We start from the raw sequence: 23,102 nt of genomic DNA on the forward strand, positions 1-23,102 counted from the left end.
TCCGGTTCCAAGTGTAAGTTTGACGGTTCTTCCTGACGATCCCTCGTGCCTTGTGAGATGTCTCCGAGTAGGTTGAGCGACGGCTCCACGATAGTGGGACGTCGGTTCCTCGCAAAAGAATATTCCGGTTCCAAGTGTAAGTTTGACGGTTCTTCCTGACGATCCCTCGTGCCTTGTGAGATGTCTCCGAGTAGGTTGAGCGACGGCTCCACGATAGTGGGACGTCGGTTCCTCGCAACGCAGGATCGAGCATATGAAGGCAGTACTGTATGTATGATGGGGACATATCGGTTATGATGTCGTACGCGGCGAGGCTTGCCCCCCTCTTGCTCATGCCCATCATCTCGTAAAGCAAACTCATTGGTAGTCGATGGACCATGGTAGTCATCGTTCAAACGCCAGGGCCCGCGCGGCTAACGACATAGCCTGTGCCTAAAATGAGATCAAATACGTAATTAGATTTTTTTTTGCTTATTATACCTAACAAACTCATGTGTATTCATTTGCAGCGTCTAAAAAGACGTCGTTCCCGACGCCAGCAGCCGTTCCCGGCTTCCCGCACTGGGAAGATGCACTGGTTCTGCAGTGCGACAGCGTGACCCCGTAATTTGTAAGTGTGTGTCGATAGAGAGCAGACGTAGTATGCACGCATGATCAGGGCGTTCCTAAAGAGAGCAATCACTTTTTCTCTTGCATAGATTATTCTAACCTTAAGAATAAACGACTGTGGTTGTTCGGATGTATATTTTATTCTAATATTCTTATTCTAACCTTCCGTCAGGGCTAGAGGTTCCATCGTGCTGCATGGTCTCGTCACATGCGTCTGTATTCCCAGGATCAACACCTGCCCACGACAGAAGGACCACCAAAGACAGGCCCACAGGTGCAGCCTTTACCATCCAAAGCGACCGTGGAAAGTCCCCAAAATCTTTGCCTATTTTCTCCCCCTCTCGTACAACACGAATCACGGAGCATGCAGTTGCGGCTGAGATAGCTATTGCTGTAGCAAGCTATGATAGACACAATTTTGCCTATATATATATATCCAATTGGATGTGGGTTTTCATAAAGCATTATTGTTGACGTTACCCTTGAGGTAAAAGGTTGGGAGGCAAAACTATAAGCCCCTATCTTTCTCTGTGTCCGACTAAAACTTCATACCCATAAGTATTGTGTGAGTGTTAGCAATTGTGAAAGACTAAATGATAGCTGAGTATGTGGACTTCCTGAAAAGCTCTTATATTGACTCTTTCCGATGTTATGATAAATTGCAATTGCTTCAATGACTGAGATTATAGTTTGTTAGTTTTCAATGAAGTTTCTTATTCATACTTTAAAGTGTGAATAGATTGTTACTTCGGCACAAGAAATCATATGACAATATATATGTTGCTGTTTTAAGAATGATCATGATGCTCTCATGTCCGTATTTTATTTTATCGACACCTATCTCTAAACATGTGGACATATTTTTCGATATCGGCTTCCGCTTGAGGACAAACAAGGTCTAAGCTTAGGGGAGTTGATACGTCCATTTCGCATCTTGCTTTTATATCGATATTTATTGCATTATGGACTGTTATTACACTTTATGTCACAATACTTATGACTTTTCTCTCTTATTTTACAAGGTTTACATGAAGAGAGAGAATGCCGGCAGCTGGAATTCTTGGCTGGAAAAGGAGCAAATATTAGAGACTTATTCTGCACAACTCCAAAAGTCCTGAAACTCCACGAAAGTCAGTTTTGGAATATATTAAAAATATTGGGCAAAGAAAGCACCAGAGGGGGGTCACCCCCTGTCCATGGGGTTGGAGGGCGCGCCCTGCCCCTTGGGTGCGCCCCCTGCCTCGTGGGCCACCTGGAAGCCCCCCGATGCCCATCTTCTAGTATAAGGTGTCTTTCGCCCTGGAAAAAATCATAAGAAAGCTTTCGGGATGAAGCACCGCCGTCTCAAGGCGGAACCTGGGCAGAACCAATCTAGGGCTCCGGTGGAGCTGTTCTGCCGGAGAAATATCCCTCCGGGAGGGGGAAATCGTCACCATCGTCATCACCATCAATCTTCTCATCGGGAGGGGGTCAATCTCCATCAACATCTTCACCAACACCATCTCCTCTCCAACCCTAGTTCATCTCTTGTATCCGATCTTTGTCTCAAAACCTCAGATTGGTACCTGTGGGTTGCTAGTAGTGTTGATTACTACTAGTAGTTGATGCTAGTTGGTTTATTCGGTGGAAGATCATATGTTCAGATCCTTTATGCATATTAATACCCCTCTGATCATGAACATGAATATGATTTATGAGTAGTTACGTTTGTTCCTGAGGACATGGGAGAAGTCTTGTTATAAGTAGTCATGTGAATTTGGTATTCGTTCGATATTTTGATGAGGTGTATGTTGTCTTTCCTCTAGTGGTGTTATGTGAAAGTCGACTACATGACACTTCACCATTATTTGGGCCTAGGGGAAGGCATTGAGAAGTAATAAGTAGATGATGGGTTGCTAGAGTGACAGAAGCTTAAACCCTACTTTATGCGTTGCTTCGTAAGGGGCTGATTTGGATCCACATGTTTCATGGTTAGGTTTACCTTAATTCTTCTTTCGTAGTTGCGGATGTTTGCGAGAGGGGTTAATCATAAGTGGGATGCTTGTCCAAGGAAGGCCAGTACCCAAGCACCGGTCCACCCACATTTCAAATTATCAAAGTAACGAACGTGAATCATATGAGCATGATGAAAACTAGCTAGCTTGACAATAATTCCCATGTGTCCTCGGGAGCGCTTTCCTTTATATAAGAGTTTGTCCAGGCTTGTCCTTTGCTACAAAAAGGATTGGGCCACCTTGCTGCATCTTGTTTACTTTTGTTACTTGTTACCCATTACAAATTACCTTATCATAAAACTATCTGTTACCGATAATTTTAGTGCTTGCAGAGAATACCTTACTGAAAACCGCTTGTCATTTCCTTCTACTCCTTGTTGGGTTCGACACTCTTACTTATCGAAAGGACTATGATTGATCACCTATACTTGTGGGTCATCAGCGAATATTTCAGTTACGAGTTTGGCCTTCATTTAAAACAATGTGCAATAGTTTCACAACTCACGCCACGTGGAACACTACAGCGTAATGGTGTGTCCGAACATCGTAACCGTACTTTATTAGATATGGTGCGATCTATGATGTCTCTTACCGATTTACCACTATCGTTTTGGGGTTATGCATTAGAGACAACTGCATTCACGTTAAATAGGGCACCGTCTAAATCCGTTGAGACGACACCGTATGAACTTTGGTTTGGCAACAAACCTAAGCTGTCGTTTCTTAAAGTTTAGGGTTGCGACACTTATGTCAAAAGGCTTTAGCCTGATAAGCTTGAACCCAAATCGGAGAAGTGTGTCTTCATAGAATACCCTAAGGAAACAATTGGGTACACCTTCTACCATAGATACGAAGGCAAGATCTTTGTTGCCAAGAATGGAACATTTCTAGAGAAGGAGTTTCTCTCGAAAGAAGTGAGTGGGAGGAAAGTAGAACTTGATGAGGTAATCGTACCTTCTATCGAATTGGAAAGTAGCACATCAGAGAAATCCGTTCCCATGATGCCTACACTAACTAGAGAGGAAGCTAATGATAATGATCATGAAACTTTAGATCAAGTTACTACTTAGGTCAACCAGATCACGATCCGCACCAGAGTGGTATGATAATCCTGTCTTGGAGGTCATGTTACTAGATCATGGCGAACCTACGGACTATTAAGAAGCTATGATGAGCCCAGATTCCGACAGATGGCTTGAAGCCATGAAATCTGAGATAGGATCCATGTATGAAAACAAAGTAGGGACTCTGGTGGATTTTCCCGATGATCGGCGAGCCATAAAAATTAAATGGATCTTCAAGAAGAAGACTGACGCTGATGGTAATGTTACCGTCTACAAAGCTCAACTTGTCGCAAAAGGTTTTCGACAAGTTCAAGGGATTGACTACGATGAGACCTTCTCTCCCGTAGCGATGCTTAAGTCCGTCTGAATCATGTTAGCAATTACCGCGTTTTATGATTATGAAATCTGGCAAATGGACGTCAAAACTGCATTCCTTAATGGATTTCTTAAAGAAGAGTTGTATATGATGCAACCATAAGGTTTTGTCGATCATAAAGGTGCTAACAAAATGTGCAAGCTCCAGCGATCAATCTATGGACTGGTGCAAGCATCTCAGAGTTGGAATATATGCTTTGATGAAGTGATCAATGCATATGGTTTTATACAGACTTTCGGTGAAGCCTGTATTTACAAGAAAGTGAGTGGGAGCTCTGTAGCATTTCTGATATTATATGTGGATGACATATTGTTGATTGGAAATGATATAGAATTTCTAGATAGCATAAAAGGATACTTGAATAAGAATTTTTCAATGAAAGACCTCGGTGAAGCTGCTTATATATTGGGCATCAAGATCTATAGAGATAGATCAAGACACTTGATAGGACTTTCACAAAGCACATACCTTGATAAAGTTTTGAAGAGGTTCAAAATGGATCAGTCAAAGAAAGGTTCTTGCCTGTGTTGCAAGGTGTGAAGTTGAGTCAGACTCAATGCCCGACCACTTCATAAGATATAGAGAAAATGAAAGTAATTCCTTATGCCTCAGCCATAGGTTCTATCATGTATTCTATGTTGTGTACCAGACCTGATGTGTGCCTTGCAATAAGTTTAGCAGACAGGTACCAAAGTAATCCAGGAGTGGATCACTGGAAAGCGGTCAAGAATATCCAGAAGTACCTGAAAAGGACCAAGGATATGTTTCTCGTTTATGGAGGTGTCACATCCCTAGTCTGGTATGACTTAGACTAGCTAGCTATTTGTGCATCATATTTAAATTTCATTTAAATTTGAAATGAGGATTGGTGGAACCCTCAGAATCATTTTTTGAAAATGACCTAAATAAAAATTTCTCCAAAAGGGTCCAAGAAAATGCTCATGATGCCCTCTAAAAATATTGGACAGAGATAAAAATCAAAACAATATTTTTAGGAGCTCATGGATATTTATTTTGGCCATTTGGATTAATTCGATAAATATTTGCATTGGAAATATATTTCTATATATATGAAATATGGTCCAAAAATTATGCCAATTATAAAAGAGCTCTGGAATAATATATCTAGCTCCTGCAAAAATTGGCATAATAAAATTAAATGATTTAATATATTTGCTAAATCAAACAAATGTCAGAAAAAAATAGAAAAACAGAAATAATAGAAGGAGGGGCTTACCTGGGCCTCCCCTCCCCTGTGCGGCCCAGCTGGCCAGCCCAGCCGACTGGCTAGCGCCAGTCGTCCTCCACCTCCCGCCAGGAGGCCACAGGAGTGTGGCCGGCGCGTGCGCACCGCCGTGCCGCCACGGCACCTGCCTGCCTGTCCTCCCCTCGACGCCTGGACGTCCGGAACGTCGCCACGCGCTGCCCCGCACCGTTCTCACTCTCCCTCGCCCTCCTCTTCTCCCCCTGCTCTCTCTCCCTCTCACCCGAGCACCACCGCCGCCGCCGACGGGCATCTCCGTAGCCACCGGTCTCCCCTCACCTCCCCGACACGCCCAGGAGCTCCGCTTCGTCGCCAGCTACCTCCTCGCCGAGCCAAGCAAGCCGGAGTGCCCCGAGGAGCCACCATCGCCATCGTCTTCCTCCTCGGGCTCCGCCGTCCGCCACCGTCGATTCGCCGTCACCAGGCCTTCCCCGACCCCGCTGTGCTGCTCTGCGTGATCGCGGTGAGCTCCGCCGCCGTTCCCCTCTCTTCTCCCTCCCGTTCCCGTGCCGTAGCGCCGCTCCCCACCACGGTCGAAGCCCCTCGCCGCCGTCCACGTCGCCGCCGCCGTCTCGGCCCGCCTCCGCCCAAACCAAGCCTCCCTCCGCGTTCCTGGTGCCACGAGGGTGCCGCCGGGCCCCTCAGGTGGCCTCCCCGTGCCCCGCAGCCCGATCCCGCTCGCGCCCGAACCCCGGCCGCCGCCGCGAGCCTTGCTCCGGCGAGCTCCGGCCGTCCCCGCTCCTCCCACCTGTCCCACCAGATGCGCGAGAGCCCGGGCTATGCCCCGGTGCTCTCAGACGCCGTCCCCGTGGCCTGTGGCACGGACTCCGCCGCGTCCAGAGGTCGCCGGCGACGAGCCCCTGTCGCCTGAGCCCTGCCAGGTGGGGCCGGCCCGTCAGGTGATTAGCTTAGTGCTAATCACCGTTGACTAACCCCCCCCTGACGCTGACCAGTGGGCCCGACCCCCCTTAACCTTTTTATTAAATTAAATTAACCCTGTTAACCCCCCCTGTCACTGACGTGTGGGTCCCACACGTCAGGTTTGACCTGAACAGCCGCGTTGACCCGCTGACGTCGTGCTGACGTCATGCTGGCGCAGTATATAAATTCTGGATTTAATTAAATCAGGAAAATTCCAGAAATTGATTTAAACTTCAAAAATTCATAGAAATTCAACCGTAGCTCAGATTGAAATAATTTATATATGAAAAATTATCAGAAAAATGCCATCTTTCCATCTGTACTAGTTTCATGCATGAAAAACAAACTTATACATGCTGAATATGGGAAAACACATTATGGCATATATAAGAGACTTAATTTAGAAATGCATTTGAACCTTTGGTTCAAATGTACTTCAAACCAAGTGAACACTAGTTGCATTAGCTCAGCAGCATCACATCTACATGCCATGTTCATGCATCATATTGCTGCATATGATTGTGTTTTGATTGCCGGCACCGTTCCTTCTCGATAGGTCCTGCTCCGGAGACGTTCCAGAGTACCTGTCCGTGAAGCAGTGCCTTCCTTGTTGTTTTACCAGGCAAGCAAACCCCCTTGTTCATTTCGATAAAACCCTACTCTCTCGCTCCTGCTCTCAGTTATTGCATTAGGACAACAACGATTCATCTGCTACTTTGTGCTGCGGTAGTTGAACCCATTCCTCTGCATGACCTGTCATTGCCACAGTAAATAGTTGAAACCCACTATCATGTGTAGGAGTTGATTGAAGCCATTGTTGTGTTCCTACCATGCTATGCCTGCTATTGCTTAGAGTTGTGTCAGGTCTGGTTCATTGGGAATGAATTGGAGTGTCACGATATGTTCTGATGCTGAGAGTGAAGTGTGTGAACACGATTTGGTAAAGGTAGCGGTGAGAGGCCATGTAGGAGTACATGGTGGGTTGTCTCACTGGAACCGTCCTTAAGCCCTGAGTTCTGTGTATGTTGTCCAATGACTCGATACTACCACACATTGGGCTCCGGGCGCTCCAAGCCCTCTCGACTTATTAACCAACTTGATCTCTGTCCAGGAGTCGCAACTAGTTTCTGGTGTTTGTAGGTAGTGCTATTTTTCTACCAAGTGGCACCCGGCAGGGTGGGCTTGGGACAGACTAGGCACACGTGGCACGGTGTACCGAGTGGCACCCGGTTGGTGGGCTCGGGAACCCTGCTCACATCGTTTGGGGCCGTAAGCGACACCCCGGCCGGATCTCCTTGCGGATGGAACCCGAATAGGCGATAAACCTGGACTAGAGTCTTGTGTGGTTAGTCAGGTCGTGGCCGACACCCTCGCCAGGCTTCCGCTTGAAGGTTGCCGAGATACATGACGTGTACATGGCGGTAAGTGGCGAGAGCGTGTGTGAAGAAGTACACCCCTGCAGGGTTAACATGATCTATTCGAATAGCCGGGTCCGCGGTTATGGACTTCTTGGATGCTTACATGGTACATAGACAACTTGAAGTGGATACTCTAAAATGCTCAAGACAAGTGTGAGTGCTATGGATGGCCTTCTCGTAGGGAGACGGGGATGAATCCATAGTAGTGTATTGTGTGGTGATTAGTGGACTCGTGTTCGTTGTTTCACCTCCAGAGTTTCTGGTAGTCGTAGAACAGGATAGCCACAGAGTCAAAGCTGGCTTGCTGCAACTAAACCCCACGTTACCCTCTTGATACAAGTGCATGTATGATAGGATCTGATGTAAGTCTTGCTGAGTACCTTTGTACTCATGTTGCTTTATTTATGTTTTTGCAGCGGAGACTTCGGTCTTACTAGTGTTTCCATGGACTTCGACTAGTAGCTAGTACCTCAGCTACGATCTTGATCGGATGTTGTAGATAGTCAGGCTCTTCAGCCCTTTTCTTTTGTAGATGTCTGTACCAGACATGTAATGCTTCCGCTTGTTGCTTGTATGCTCTGTATGATGGGTCTTGTGACCCCTGTTTGCAATATATGCTATGACGGCTCTTCTGAGCCTTTATCTATATGAGTTGATGAGTTATGCTGTGATGCCATGTTGTACAGCACATACTTGCATGTTATGCGTACGTGTAATGTGTATTGCTATGTGTGGGATCTGACTATCTAGTTGTTTATTCTTAGTAGCCTCTCTTACCGGGAAATGTCTCCTAGTGCTTCCACTGAGCCCTGGTAGCTTGCTACTGCTCCGGAACACTTAGGCAGGCCGGCATGTGTCCTTCTTCGATCCTGTGTCTGTCCCTTCGGGGAAATGTCACGCGATGAATACCGGAGTCCTGCTAGCCCGCTACAGCCCGGTTCACCGGAGTCCTGTTAGCCCAGTGCTACAGCCTGGATTCACTCGCTGATGACCGACACGTTCGATGCTGGGTCATGGATGCCTGTCCCTGTAAGTTAGTGCCACTTTGGGTTTACGACTAGCCATGTCAGCCCGGGCTCTTTATCATATGGATGCTAGCGACACCATCATATACGTGTGCCAAAATGCGCAAACGGTCCCGGGCAAAGGTAAGGCGACACCCGTGGGGATACCGTGCGTGAGGCCGCAAAGCGATATGAGGTGTTACATGCTAGATCGATGTGGCATCGAGTCGGGGTCCTGACAGCTTTGGTATCAGAGCCTGACTGCCTGTAGGATTACCAAGCCATACTGGTCGAAGTTGAGTCTAGAAATTCTTTAGTTATATAAGGGAATTGATTGTGGGATGGAACGTAAGGCTCTTTTTACTCCTTTACCTCATGGCCTTCTGATCTGAGTCATCCTATCTTTCCGACGGGGTTAAGGAACTAGGCTTCTCCTCCGTCTATCAGGATCACGTGTTACTACTCCGTAGTTCCATAGGATTGGTTGATCAGAGTCATACCCCAGTTTCGAGTACTTCCGGTGTAGTCTGGTTAGTACTATCTCAGAACCTTGAGTGATGATGATAAGTATGTTACTACCCCATTTTTAGTAGGATGTCTCATTCTGAGCATTTTACTGCCGTTATGCTGCCGGATTTTCCCTAGGAGTTCGAGTGATACTAATTCCTTGTCCTACATTTTACAGTCCATAGTTGTTGCTGATTCCGTCCTTGATTCGTTTCTCAGGATGTCATCAGTCAAGCGAAGTTCCGTTGCTCGTAACCGGAATCACGGAGATGGTAGGGATGAGGATCCTCCCGACCAGCCTTCGTTGACAGAGTTCATGCTAGAGATGGAAAGGAACAAGCGTGAGTCCAACCACTTGTTGGCACGTATCGAGGAGAACACCGCACATCAGTCCAACAAGTCTGTGACCATTCATGACTTCATTCGCTTGCACCCACCTACCTTTCATCATTCCATCGAGCCACTCGATGCAGATGACTGGCTCCGTAGCATCACCCATAAGCTGCGTTCCGCGAGCGTAGCTGAAGATGACAAGGTCACTTTTGCCACATACCACCTGGAAGGTCCTGCTAGTCTTTGGTGGCAGAACTACGAGGCTATGCTTCCAGCTGGCCAGATTCCTACCTGGAAGGATTTCACTGAGGCTTTTCGCGAGCATCACATTCCCCAAGCCCTCCTTGATCGCAAGAGAGAAGAGTTCTGTAGTTTCACCCAGAGTAAGATGGCCGTTGATGCTTATAGCAGAGAGTTCGAGAACCTTGCCCGCTATGCCACAGAAGAAGTGTCCACGGATGCTAAGAAGCAGGCTAGGTTCCGGAAGGGTCTCAACCCCAAGTTGCGTCGTGATCTCCACCTGCATCATTGTGATACATTCCAAGCCCTTGTGAACAAGGCCATCAATGCAGAGACAGCTCAGCTCACTTACGAGGAGTCTCGTAAGCACACCCGTGATTTGGGATCCTCCTCTGGTTCTAGTTCCCAGAAACGCCGAATTTGGGTTCCAAACTCCGCTCTTCCTTCCGGTTGTACACCGAGGTCATCCTATGTGGTGCCTTCCCCAGCTCAGTCGTATGTTCCACCCAGGCCTACTGGCAGACCGCTTGTTAGTGCGGGTCCCCGTCCAACCTCAGGGACTTGCTTCACATGCGGGAAGCCAGGACACTATGCACGTGACTGCTCTCAGACTAGTTATGCTCCACCCCAGCCCGAGAAGACTGTTGGCTGTATTAAGCCATCACGCAAGATGATCAGTGCCAAGTCAGTTCCCACTGAACGTGGACGTGTGCATCACGTCTCAGCTAAAGACGCTCATGATGATCCGGATGTCGTTCTTGGTACACTCCTTGTCAATTGTCACCCAGCATCAGTTCTATTCGATACTGGAGCATCGCACTCCTTCATTTCTGAAAGCTATGCTAACTTGCACAACATGTCATTTTGTGATATGCCAACTCCGCTAGTCATCCAAACTCCTGGATCCAAATGGCAAACCTCTAGTGTAAGCCATGGTAACGAAATCCTTGTTGACAGACTTGTATTCCTTGCATCACTTGTAGCCCTCAAGTCTTCAGATATTAACATCATCTTGGGTATGGACTGGATGACAGCTCATCATGCCAAGATTGATTGTTACACAAGATCTGTTCAACTTACACACCCGTCTGGCAAGATAGTCACCGTCTCCACTAGAGTTGCAAAGCGTCAGCTCTATTCTCTTAATGCCAGCCCTCTTCCAGACCTTGAAGATATCCCGGTAGTCCGTGACTTTCCGGATGTCTTTCCAGAGGAACTGCCAGGTGTTCCACCTGACAGAGATGTAGAGTTCGTCATAGATCTTATCCCAGGAACAGCTCCAATCTCCCGGAGACCTTACAAGATGGCACCCCTAGAACTAGCCGAGCTTAAGAAACAACTCGATGAGTCCTTGCAAAAGGGTTTCATCCGTCCTAGTTCTTCTCCTTGGGCTTGCCCCGTCCTCTTTGTCAAGAAGAAAGACGGTACGGACCGGATGGTCGTTGATTATCGTCCCGTTAATTTGGTCACGATCAAGAACAAGTATCCGCTCCCCAGGATCAACGACCTGTATGATCAGCTCGCTGGATCCTCAGTCTTCTCCAAGATGGATTTAAGGTTAGGATACCACCAAATCAAAATCAGAAACGGGGACATTCCCAAGACAGCTTTTGTCACTCGTTATGGCCAGTACGAGTACACCGTCATGTCCTTTGGCCTAACCAACGCCCCAGCCACATTCTCCCGCTTGATGAACTCGATCTTCATGGAGTACTTAGATAAGTTCGTCGTGGTTTACCTCGATGATATTCTTATTTACTCGAAGAACGAGGAAGAGCATGCCGAACATCTTAGACTTGTGTTAGAAAAACTCAGAGAGCACCGCCTTTATGCCAAGTTCTCCAAGTGTGAATTTTGGTTGCCAGAAGTGACCTACCTAGGCCACGTAATCTCTGGTAAGGGCATTGCTGTCAATCCCGAGAGAGTTCAAGCCGTTCTCGATTGGACTCCACCTGAGACCGTGAAACAAGTTAGGAGTTTCCTTGGCCTAGCCAGCTATTGTCGCCGCTTTGTTGAAAACTTCTCCAAAGTAGCCAAACCCCTCACGGAACTTCTCAAGAAAGATAAAAAGTTCGAGTGGTCCCCACAGTGTGAGTACAGTTTTCAGGAACTGAAAAGACGCCTGACTTCTGCTCCCATACTTGTGCCACCGGATTTCACAAAAGACTTTATTATCTACTGCGACGCCTCACGACAGGGACTAGGTTGCATCCTTATGCAGGATCGTCATGTGATTGCCTATGCATCTCGACAGTTGCATCCACATGAGGAGAATTATCCTACACATGATCTAGAGCTTGCAGCCGTAGTCTATGCACTCAAGACCTGGCGACATTACCTCCTTGGTAAACGTTGCGAGATCTACACCGATCACCAGAGTCTCAAGTATATCTTCACCCAACCAGATCTGAACCTTAGGCAAAGACGTTGGTTGGAGTTGATCACAGATTATGATCTAGGGATTACCTACACCCCAGGCAAAGCCAATGTCATGGCTGATGCTCTAAGCCGTAAATCCTATTGCAACAATCTCATGTTGCAGCAAGGCCAACCACTTCTCCATGAGGAATTCTGTAAGCTTAACCTTCACATTGCTCCTCGCGGATTCCTTTCTACCCTGGTGGCGAAACCTGATCTTGAAGATCGGATTATCGCTGCTCAAAAGCAAGACACAGGAATTTCTCGGATCAAGAGAAACATTAAGAAGGGAGTGGGTGGATGTTTCTCTATGGATGATCGTGGAATTATTTTCTTTGAGAATCGCTTGGTGGTTCCCAAGAATCAACATCTGCGACAATTGATTCTTAAGGAGGCGCATGAATCCCCTCTCACGATTCATCCCGGTAGTACTAAGATGTATCAGGACCTACGCCAGAGGTTCTGGTGGACTAGGATGAAGAGAGAAATCGCTGAGTTCATTGCTAAATGTGACGTATGTCGTCGCGTTAAGGCAGAGCATCAAAGACCTGCTGGCACCCTTCAGCCTTTAGCTATTCCTGAATGGAAATGGGATAAAGTTAGTATGGACTTCATCACCGGTTTTCCCAGGACCAAGAGAGGGAATAACGCTATCTTCGTAGTCATTGATCGTCTCTCCAAAGTGGCTCACTTCCTTCCTGTTCGAGAAAGTATCACTGCTAGTCAGCTTGCTGACTTATATATTTCTCGAATAGTGTCACTCCATGGTGTTCCACTAGAGATCAATTCAGACCGTGGCAGTCTTTTTACTTCTCATTTCTGGGAGAGTTTCCAAACTGCCATGGGAACCCATCTTTCCTTCAGTACCGCTTTCCACCCTCAGTCAAGTGGTCAGGTGGAACGGGTCAATCAAATTCTCGAAGACATGCTCAGAGCTTGCGTTATCTCATTCGGTATGGATTGGGAGAAATGTCTTCCTTTCGCCGAGTTTGCCTATAACAATAGCTACCAATCCAGCCTCAAGCAAGCTCCTTTTGAGGTTCTCTATGGACGAAGATGTCGAACACCTTTGAACTGGTCAGAAACCGGTGAAAGACAATTCTTTGGACCGGATATGATCCAGGAGGCAGAAGAGCAAGTTCGCATCATTCGTGAGAATTTGAAAACCGCCCAGTCTCGTCAGAAAAGTCAGTACGATCGTCATCATAAGGATATGACTTATGAAATTGGCGACCAAGCTTACCTTCGGGTTACTCCTTTGAAGGGTACCCATCGTTTCGGTATCAAGGGCAAGTTGGCTCCTCGTTACATTGGTCCCTTTCGCATTCTCGCTAAACGAGGAGAGGTTGCCTACCAGTTGGAACTACCTCCACATCTTTCTCGAGTTCATGATGTCTTCCACGTCTCTCAACTCAGGCGTTGCTTCTCGGATCCCATCCGCGGAGTGGACCACGAAACGCTTGATCTCCAAGATAACCTCACATACCGAGAGTACCCGGTTCGCATTCTTGATCAAGCAGAGCGTGTTACTCGACGTCAGAACATCAAGTTTCTCAAAGTTCAGTGGTCTCATCATTCCGAGAGAGAAGCTACTTGGGAGCGAGAAGATCGTCTTCGACTGGAGTACCCCGCTTTCTTTCCGTCGACCCCTGAATCTCGAGACGAGATTCTGTTAAGTGGGGGCGAGTTGTCACATCCCTAGTCTGGTATGACTTAGACTAGCTAGCTATTTGTGCATCATATTTAAATTTCATTTAAATTTGAAATGAGGATTGGTGGAACCCTCAGAATCATTTTTGAAAATGACCTAAATAAAAATTTCTCCAAAAGGGTCCAAGAAAATGCTCATGATGCCCTCTAAAAATATTGGACAGAGATAAAAATCAAAACAATATTTTTAGGAGCTCATGGATATTTATTTTGGCCATTTGGATTAATTCGATAAATATTTGCATTGGAAATATATTTCTATATATATGAAATATGGTCCAAAAATTATGCCAATTATAAAAGAGCTCTGGAATAATATATCTAGCTCCTGCAAAAATTGGCATAATAAAATTAAATGATTTAATATATTTGTTAAATCAAACAAATGTCAGAAAAAAATAGAAAAACAGAAATAATAGAAGGAGGGGCTTACCTGGGCCTCCCCTCCCCTGTGCGGCCCAGCTGGCCGGCCCAGCCGACTGGCTAGCGCCAGTCGTCCTCCACCTCCCGCCAGGAGGCCAGAGGCGTGTGGCCGGCGCGTGCGCACCGCCGTGCCGCCACGGCACCTGCCTGCCTGTCCTCCCCTCGACGCCTGGACGTCCGGAACGTCGCCACGCGCTGCCCCGCACCGTTCTCACTCTCCCTCGCCCTCCTCTTCTCCCCCTGCTCTCTCTCCCTCTCACCCGAGCACCACCGCCGCCGCCGACGGGCATCTCCGTAGCCACCGGTCTCCCCTCACCTCCCCGACACGCCCAGGAGCTCCGCTTCGTCGCCAGCTACCTCCTCGCCGAGCCAAGCAAGCCGGAGTGCCCCGAGGAGCCACCATCGCCATCGTCTTCCTCCTCGGGCTCCGCCGTCCGCCGCCGTCGATTCGCCGTCACCAGGCCTTCCCCGACCCCGCTGTGCTGCTCTGCGTGATCGCGGTGAGCTCCGCCGCCGTTCCCCTCTCTTCTCCCTCCCGTTCCCGTGCCGTAGCGCCGCTCCCCACCACGGCCGAAGCCCCTCGCCGCCGTCCACGTCGCCGCCGCCGTCTCGGCCCGCCTCCGCCCAAACCAAGCCTCCCTCCGCGTTCCTGGTGCCACGAGGGTGCCGCCGGGCCCCTCAGGTGGCCTCCCCGTGCCCCGCAGCCCGATCCCGCTCGCGCCCGAACCCCGGCCGCCGCCGCGAGCCTTGCTCCGGCGAGCTCCGGCCGTCCCCGCTCCTCCCACCTGTCCCACCAGATGCGCGAGAGCCCGGGCTACGCCCCGGTGCTCTCAGACGCCGTCCCCGTGGCCTGTGGCGCGGACTCCGCCGCGTCCAGAGGTCGCCGGCGACGAGCCCCCGTCGCCTGAGCCCTGCCAGGTGGGGCCGGCCCGTCAGGTGATTAGCTTAGTGCTAATCACCGTTGACTAACCCCCCCCCCTGACGCTGACCAGTGGGCCCGACCCCCCTTAACCTTTTTATTAAATTAAATTAACCCTGTTAACCCCCCCTGTCACTGACGTGTGGGTCCCACACGTCAGGTTTGACCTGGACAGCCGCGTTGACCCGCTGACGTCGTGCTGACGTCATGCTGGCGCAGTATATAAATTCTGGATTTAATTAAATCAGGAAAATTCCAGAAATTGATTTAAACTTCAAAAATTCATAGAAATTCAACCGTAGCTCAGATTGAAATAATTTATATATGAAAAATTATCAGAAAAATGCCATCTTTCCATCTGTACTAGTTTCATGCATGAAAAACAAACTTATACATGCTGAATATGGGAAAACACATTATGGCATAGATAAGAGACTTAATTTAGAAATGCATTTGAACCTTTGGTTCAAATGTACTTCAAACCAAGTGAACACTAGTTGCATTAGCTCAGCAGCATCACATCTACATGCCATGTTCATGCATCATATTGCTGCATATGATTGTGTTTTGATTGCCGGCACCGTTCCTTCTCGATAGGTCCTGCTCCGGAGACGTTCCAGAGTACCTGTCCGTGAAGCAGTGCCTTCCTTGTTGTTTTACCAGGCAAGCAAACCCCCTTGTTCATTTCGATAAAACCCTACTCTCTCGCTCCTGCTCTCAGTTATTGCATTAGGACAACAACGATTCATCTGCTACTTTGTGCTGCGGTAGTTGAACCCATTCCTCTGCATGACCTGTCATTGCCACAGTAAATAGTTGAAACCCACTAGCATGTGTAGGAGTTGATTGAAGCCATTGTTGTGTTCCTACCATGCTATGCCTGCTATTGCTTAGAGTTGTGTCAGGTCTGGTTCATTGGGAATGAATTGGAGTGTCACGATATGTTCTGATGCTGAGAGTGAAGTGTGTGAACACGATTTGGTAAAGGTAGCGGTGAGAGGCCATGTAGGAGTACATGGTGGGTTGTCTCACTGGAACCGTCCTTAAGCCCTGAGTTCTGTGTATGTTGTCCAATGACTCGATACTACCACACATTGGGCTCCGGGCGCTCCAAGCCCTCTCGACTTATTAACCAACTTGATCTCTGTCCAGGAGTCACAACTAGTTTCTGGTGTTTGTAGGTAGTGCTATTTTTCTACCAAGTGGCACCCGGCAGGGTGGGCTTGGGACAGACTAGGCACACGTGGCACGGTGTACCGAGTGGCACCCGGTTGGTGGGCTCGGGAACCCTGCTCACATCGTTTGGGGCCGTAAGCGACACCCCGGCCGGATCTCCTTGCGGATGAAACCCGAATAGGCGATAAACCTGGACTAGAGTCTTGTGTGGTTAGTCAGGTCGTGGCCGACACCCTCGCCAGGCTTCCGCTTGAAGGTTGCCGAGATACATGACGTGTACATGGCGGTAAGTGGCGAGAGCGTGTGTGAAGAAGTACACCCCTGCAGGGTTAACATGATCTATTCGAATAGCCGGGTCCGCGGTTATGGACTTCTTGGATGCTTACATGGTACATAGACAACTTGAAGTGGATACTATAAAATGCTCAAGACAAGTGTGAGTGCTATGGATGGCCTTCTCGTAGGGAGACGGGGATGAATCCATAGTAGTGTATTGTATGGTGATTAGTGGACTCGTGTACGTTGTTTCACCTCCAGAGTTTCTGGTAGTCGTAGAACAGGATAGCCACAGAGTCAAAGCTGGCTTGCTGCAACTAAACCCCACGTTACCCTCTTGATACAAGTGCATGTATGATAGGATCTGATGTAAGTCTTGCTGAGTACCTTTGTACTCATGTTGCTTTATTTATGTTTTTGCAGCGGAGACTTCGGTCTTACTAGTGTTTCCATGGACTTCGACTAGTAGCTAGTACCTCAGCTACGATCTTGATCGGATGTTGTAGATAGTCAGGCTCTTCAGCCTTTTTCTTTTGTAGATGTCTGTACCAGACATGTAATGCTTCCGCTTGTTGCTTGTATGCTCTGTATGATGGGTCTTGTGACCCCTGTTTGCAATATATGCTATGACGGCTCTTCTGAGCCTTTATCTATATGAGTTGATGAGTTATGCTGTGATGCCATGTTGTACAGCACATACTTGCATGTTATGCGTACGTGTAATGTGTATTGCTATGTGTGGGATCTGACTATCTAGTTGTTTATTCTTAGTAGCCTCTCTTACCGGGAAATGTCTCCTAGTGCTTCCACTGAGCCCTGGTAGCTTGCTACTGCTCCGGAACACTTAGGCAGGCCGGCATGTGTCCTTCTTCGATCCTGTGTCTGTCCCTTCGGGGAAATGTCACGCGATGAATACCGAAGTCCTGCTAGCCCGCTACAGCCCGGTTCACCGGAGTCCTGTTAGCCCAGTGCTACAGCCTGGATTCACTCGCTGATGACCGACACGTTCGATGCTGGGTCATGGATGCCTGTCCCTGTAAGTTAGTGCCACTTTGGGTTTACGACTAGCCATGTCAGCCCGGGCTCTTTATCATATGGATGCTAGCGACACCATCATATACGTGTGCCAAAATGCGCAAACGGTCCCGGGCAAAGGTAAGGCGACACCCGTGGGGATACCGTGCGTGAGGCCGCAAAGCGATATGAGGTGTTACATGCTAGATCGATGTGGCATCGAGTCGGGGTCCTGACAGGAGGTGACAAAGAGCTCGTCGTAAATGGTTACGTTGATGCTAGCTTTGACACTGATTCGGATGACTCTAAGTCACAAACCGGATATGTATTTTTATTGAATGGTGGAGCTGTCCGTTGGTGCAGTTCCAAGCAAAGTGTCGTGGAGGGATATACGTGTGAAGCGGAGTACATAGCTGATTTGGAAGCAGCAAATGAATGAGTCTGGATGAAGGAGTTCATATCCGATCTAGGTGTAATACCTAGTGCACTGGGTCCAATGAAAATCTTTTGTGACAATACTGGAGCAATTGCCTTAGCGAAGGACCAAACACATCAAGAGACGCTTCAACTCCATCCGTGATCAAGTCAAGGAGGGGGACATAGAGATTTGCAAGATACACACGGATCTGAATGTGGCAGACCCGTTGACTAAGCCTCTTCCACCAGCAAAACATGATCATCACCAAGACTCCATGGGTTTTAGAATCATTACAATGTAATATAGATTATTGACTCTAGTGAAAGTGGGAGACTGAAGGAAATATTGTTGGGGAACGTAGTAATTTCAAAAAATTTCCTACGCACACACAGGATCATGGTGATGCATAGCAACAAGAGGGGTGAGTGTGTCCACGTACCCTCATATACCAAAAGCGAAAGCGTTAGCACAACGCGGTTGATGTAGTCGTATGTCTTCACGATCTGACCGATCCAAGTACCGAACGCACGACACCTCCGAGTTCAGCACACGTTCAACTCGATGACGTCCTGCGAGCTCCGATCCAGCAGAGCTTCACCGGAGAGTTTCGTTAGCACGACGGCGTGCTGACGGTGATGATGATGCTACCGACGCAGGGCTTCGCCTAAGCATCGCTACGATATGATCGAGGTGGATTATGGTGGAGTGGGGCACCGCACACGGCTTGGAACAATCAACCTGTGTGTATTTGGGTGCCCCCACCCCCGTATATAAAGGAGCAAGGGGGAGGTCAGCTAGCCTTGGTGCACCCCAAGGAGAGGAGGAATCCTCTTCCTACTAGGAAGAGGGAAAGGGGGAAGGAAAGAGAGGGAGAGGGAGAGGGAAAGAGGGGCCGCGCCCCCTCCCCTAGTCCAACTCAGAACCCTCATGGGAGGGGGCGCGCCACCTCCTGGGCTGCTGTCCTCTCTCTCCCCTCAGGCCCACTAAGGCCCAATACTTCCCCGGGGTTCCGGTAACCCCTCAGGCACTCCGGTTTTCTCCGAAACCATCCGGAACACTTCCGGTGTCCGCATATAGCCGTCCAATATATCAGTCTTTACGTCTCGACCATTTCGAGACTCGTCGTCATGTCCGTGATCACATTCGGGACTCCGAACTACCTTCGGTACATCAAAACACTAAAACTCATAATACCGATCATCACCGAACTTTAAGCGTGCGGACCCTACGGGTTCAAGAACTATGTAGACATGACCGAGACATGTTTCCGGTCAATAACCAATAGCGGAACCTGGATGCTCATATTGGCTCCCACATATTCTACAAAGAGCTTTATCGGTCAAATCGCATAACAATATACGATGTTCCCTTTGTCATCGGTATGTTACTTGCCCGAGATTCGATCGCCGGTATCTCAGTACCTAGTTCAATCTCGTTACCGGCAAGTCTCTTTACTCGTTCCGTAATGCATCATCCCTCAACTAACTCATTAGTTGCATTGCTTGCAAGGCTTATAGTGATGTGTATTACCGAGTGAGCCCAGAGATACCTCTCCGACAATCGGAGTGAGAAATCCTAATCTCGAAATACGCCAACTCAACAAGTACCTTCGGAGATACCTGTAGAGCACCTTTATAATCACCCAGTTACGTTGTGACGTTTGGTAGCACATAAAGTGTTCCTCTGGTAAACGGGAGTTGCATAATCTCATAGTCATAGGAACATGTATAAGTCATGAAGAAAGCAACAACAACATACTAAACGATCAAGTGCTAAGCTAACGGAATGGGTCAAGTCAATCACATCATTCTCCTAATGATGTGATCCCACTAGTCAAATGACAACTCATGTCTATGGCTAGGAAACATAACCATCTTTGATCAACGAGCTAGTCAAGTAGAGGCATACTAGTGACACTTTGTTTGTCTATGTATTCACACATCTATCATGTTTCCGGTTAATACAATTCTAGCATGAATAATAAAAATTTATCATGATATAAGGAAATAAATAATAACTTTATTATTGCCTCTAGGGCATATTTCCTTCAGTCTCTCACCCGCACTAGAGTCAATAATCTAGATTACACAGTAATGATTCTAACACCCATGGAACCTTGGTGATGATCATGTTTTGCTCGTGGAAGAGGCTTAGCCAACGGGTCTGCAACATTCAGATCCGTATGTATCTTGCAAATCTCTATATCTCCTTGATACGTCTCCAACGTATCTATAATTTTTGATTGCTCCATGCTATATTATCTTCTGTTTTGGACATTATTGAGCTTTATTATTCACTTTTATATTATTTTTGGGACTAACCTATTAACCGAAGGCCTAGCCCAGAATTGCTGTTTTTTTTGCCTATTTTAGAGTTTCGCAGAAAAAGAATATCAAACGGAGTCCAAATGGAATGAAACCTTCGGGAACGTGATTTTCGAAACGAACATGATCCACGAGACTTGGACCCTACGTCAAGCAACCAACTGGGAAGCCACGAGGTAGGGGGCACGCCTACCCCCCAGGCTCGCCCTCCACCCTCATGGGCCCCCTGTTGCTCCATCAACGTACTCCTTCCTCCTATATATACCTATGTACCCCCAAACGATCAGATACGGAGCCAAAAAACCTAATTCCACCGCCGCAACCTTTTGTACCCACGAGATCCCATCTTGGGGCCTGTTCCGGAGCTCCATCGGAGGGGGCATCGATCACGGAGGGCTTCTACATCAACACCATAGCCTCTCCGATGATGTGTGAGTAGTTTACTTCAGACCTTCGGGTCCATAGTTATTAGCTAGATGGCTTCTTATCTCTTTTTGGATCTCAATACAATGTTCTACCCTCTCTCGTGGAGATCTATTCGATGTAATCTTCTTTTGCGGTGTGTTTGTTGAGATCGATGAATTGTGGGTTTATGATCAAGTTTATCTATGAACAATATTTGAATCTTCTGAATTCTTTTGTGTATGATTGGTTATCTTTGCAAGTCTCTTCGAATTATCAGTTTGGTTTGGCCTACTAGATTGATCTTTCTTGCAATGGGAGAAGTGCTTAGCTTTGGGTTCAATCTTGCGGTGTCCTTTCCCAGTGACAGTAGGGGCAGCAAGGCACGTATTGTATTGTTGCCATCGAGGATAACAAGATGGTTTTTTGTTATCATATTACATGAATTTATCCCTCTACATCATGTCATCTTGCTTAAAGCGTTACTCTGTTCTTATGAACTTACTCCCTCCGTCCTTTGAAGAGTGTACTTCCAACTTTGTTGGAAAGTCAAACATTTTTATGTTTGACCGTACTTATACAACAATACATCAACATTTATGTCACCAAATTAGTAGCATTAGATTCATCATAAAATATATTTTCATCATATACCTATTTTGTTTCACAAACATTGATATATTTTTGCACATACTTGGTCAAACTTTGTGATAGTTTGACCCTCCAACAAACTTGGAAGTACACTCTTTAAAGGACGGAGGGAGTAATACTCTAGATGCATGTTGGATAGCGGTCGATGTGTGGAGTAATAGTAGTAGATGCAGGCAGGAGTCGGTCTACTTGTCTCGGACGTGATGCCTATATACATGATCATACCTAGATATTCTCATAACTATGCTCAATTCTGTCAATTGCTCAATAGTAATTTGTTCACCCACCGTAAAATAATTATGCTCTTGAGAGAAGCCACTAGTGAAACCTATGGCCCCCGGGTCTATTTTCCATCATATTAATCTTCCAACACTTAGTTATTTTCCTTGCCTTTTATTTTACTTTGCATCTTTATCATAAAAATACCAAAAATATTATCTTATCATATCTATCAGATCTCACTCTCGTAAGTGACCGTGTAGGGATTGACAACCCCTTATCGCGTTTGTTGCGAGGATTTATTTGTTTTGTGTAGGTGCGAGGGACTTGCGCGTATCCTCCTACTGGATTGATACCTTGGTTCTCAAAAACTGAGGGAAATACTTACGCTACTTTGCTGCATCACCCTTTCCTCTTCAAGGGAAAACCAACGCAGTGCTCAAGAGGTAGCAAGAAGGATTTTTGGCGCCGTTGCCGGGGAGGTCTACGCAAAAGTCAACATACCAAGTACCCATCACAAACCCTTATCTCCCTCATTACATTATTTGCCATTTGCCTCTCGTTTTCCTCTCCGCCACTTCACCCTTGCCGTTTTATTCGCCCTTTTTCCGTTCGTCTTTTCATTTGCCTTGATGTCTTTCTTGGCTCGTTTGCTTGTTTGGTTGAAATAGTTGAGTATTTATTCCTAAATAGAGAAGCTAATATCTATGGATCCTCATCCTCTTACCAATCTTTTTAAGAGATCCAATTATGATGAACCAATTCCTAGTGATTTGGATGCACTAGATTATCTTTATAAGGTTTTGCTTGAAATCCGTGAATCTGAAAATTGTGATGAAGTGCTTTATGAAGTGATTCACGATAGATCTTTGAATAAAAAGAATGATTGCAATGATTTTGCTATAAATTCTATTGATTTAAATTATGCTAACAATATGCAAAACCCTAAGCTTGGGGATGCTAGTTTTGCTATGTCCACTACCTGTTGCAATAATCATGATTGGGGAGATTCTTCTTATGATCTTGAAAATTTATTTAAGCCCCATGATGAATATAAGATTGATAATAGTGTTTGCAATAATATTGAAAGTGGGTTTGGAAGAGTGTCAACTTTAGATCCCACATATTTGGATGATATTCAATCTTATGAAACTTTTCATAAAAGTGGGCTTGGAGAAATCATGACTTTAGTTAATGATAATCCCACTATTTTGGAAGAGTGTCAACTTCGCATGCATGAGGATCGTGTTGAGAATATGTTATGTGATAGCTATATTGTTGAATTTTCTTATGATCCTACATGTAATTATTATGAGAGAGGAAAATATGGTTATAGAAATTTTCATGTTATTAAATTACCTCTCGTCATGTTGATATTGCTATTGTTCCTTTCCGCTTCCTTGCATATGCTAGTTTTTGCTT

The sequence above is a fragment of the Triticum aestivum genome, chromosome 3A (genome assembly GCF_018294505.1).
Source record: "Triticum aestivum cultivar Chinese Spring chromosome 3A, IWGSC CS RefSeq v2.1, whole genome shotgun sequence".
NCBI classification, from domain to species: Eukaryota; Viridiplantae; Streptophyta; class Magnoliopsida; order Poales; family Poaceae; genus Triticum; species Triticum aestivum.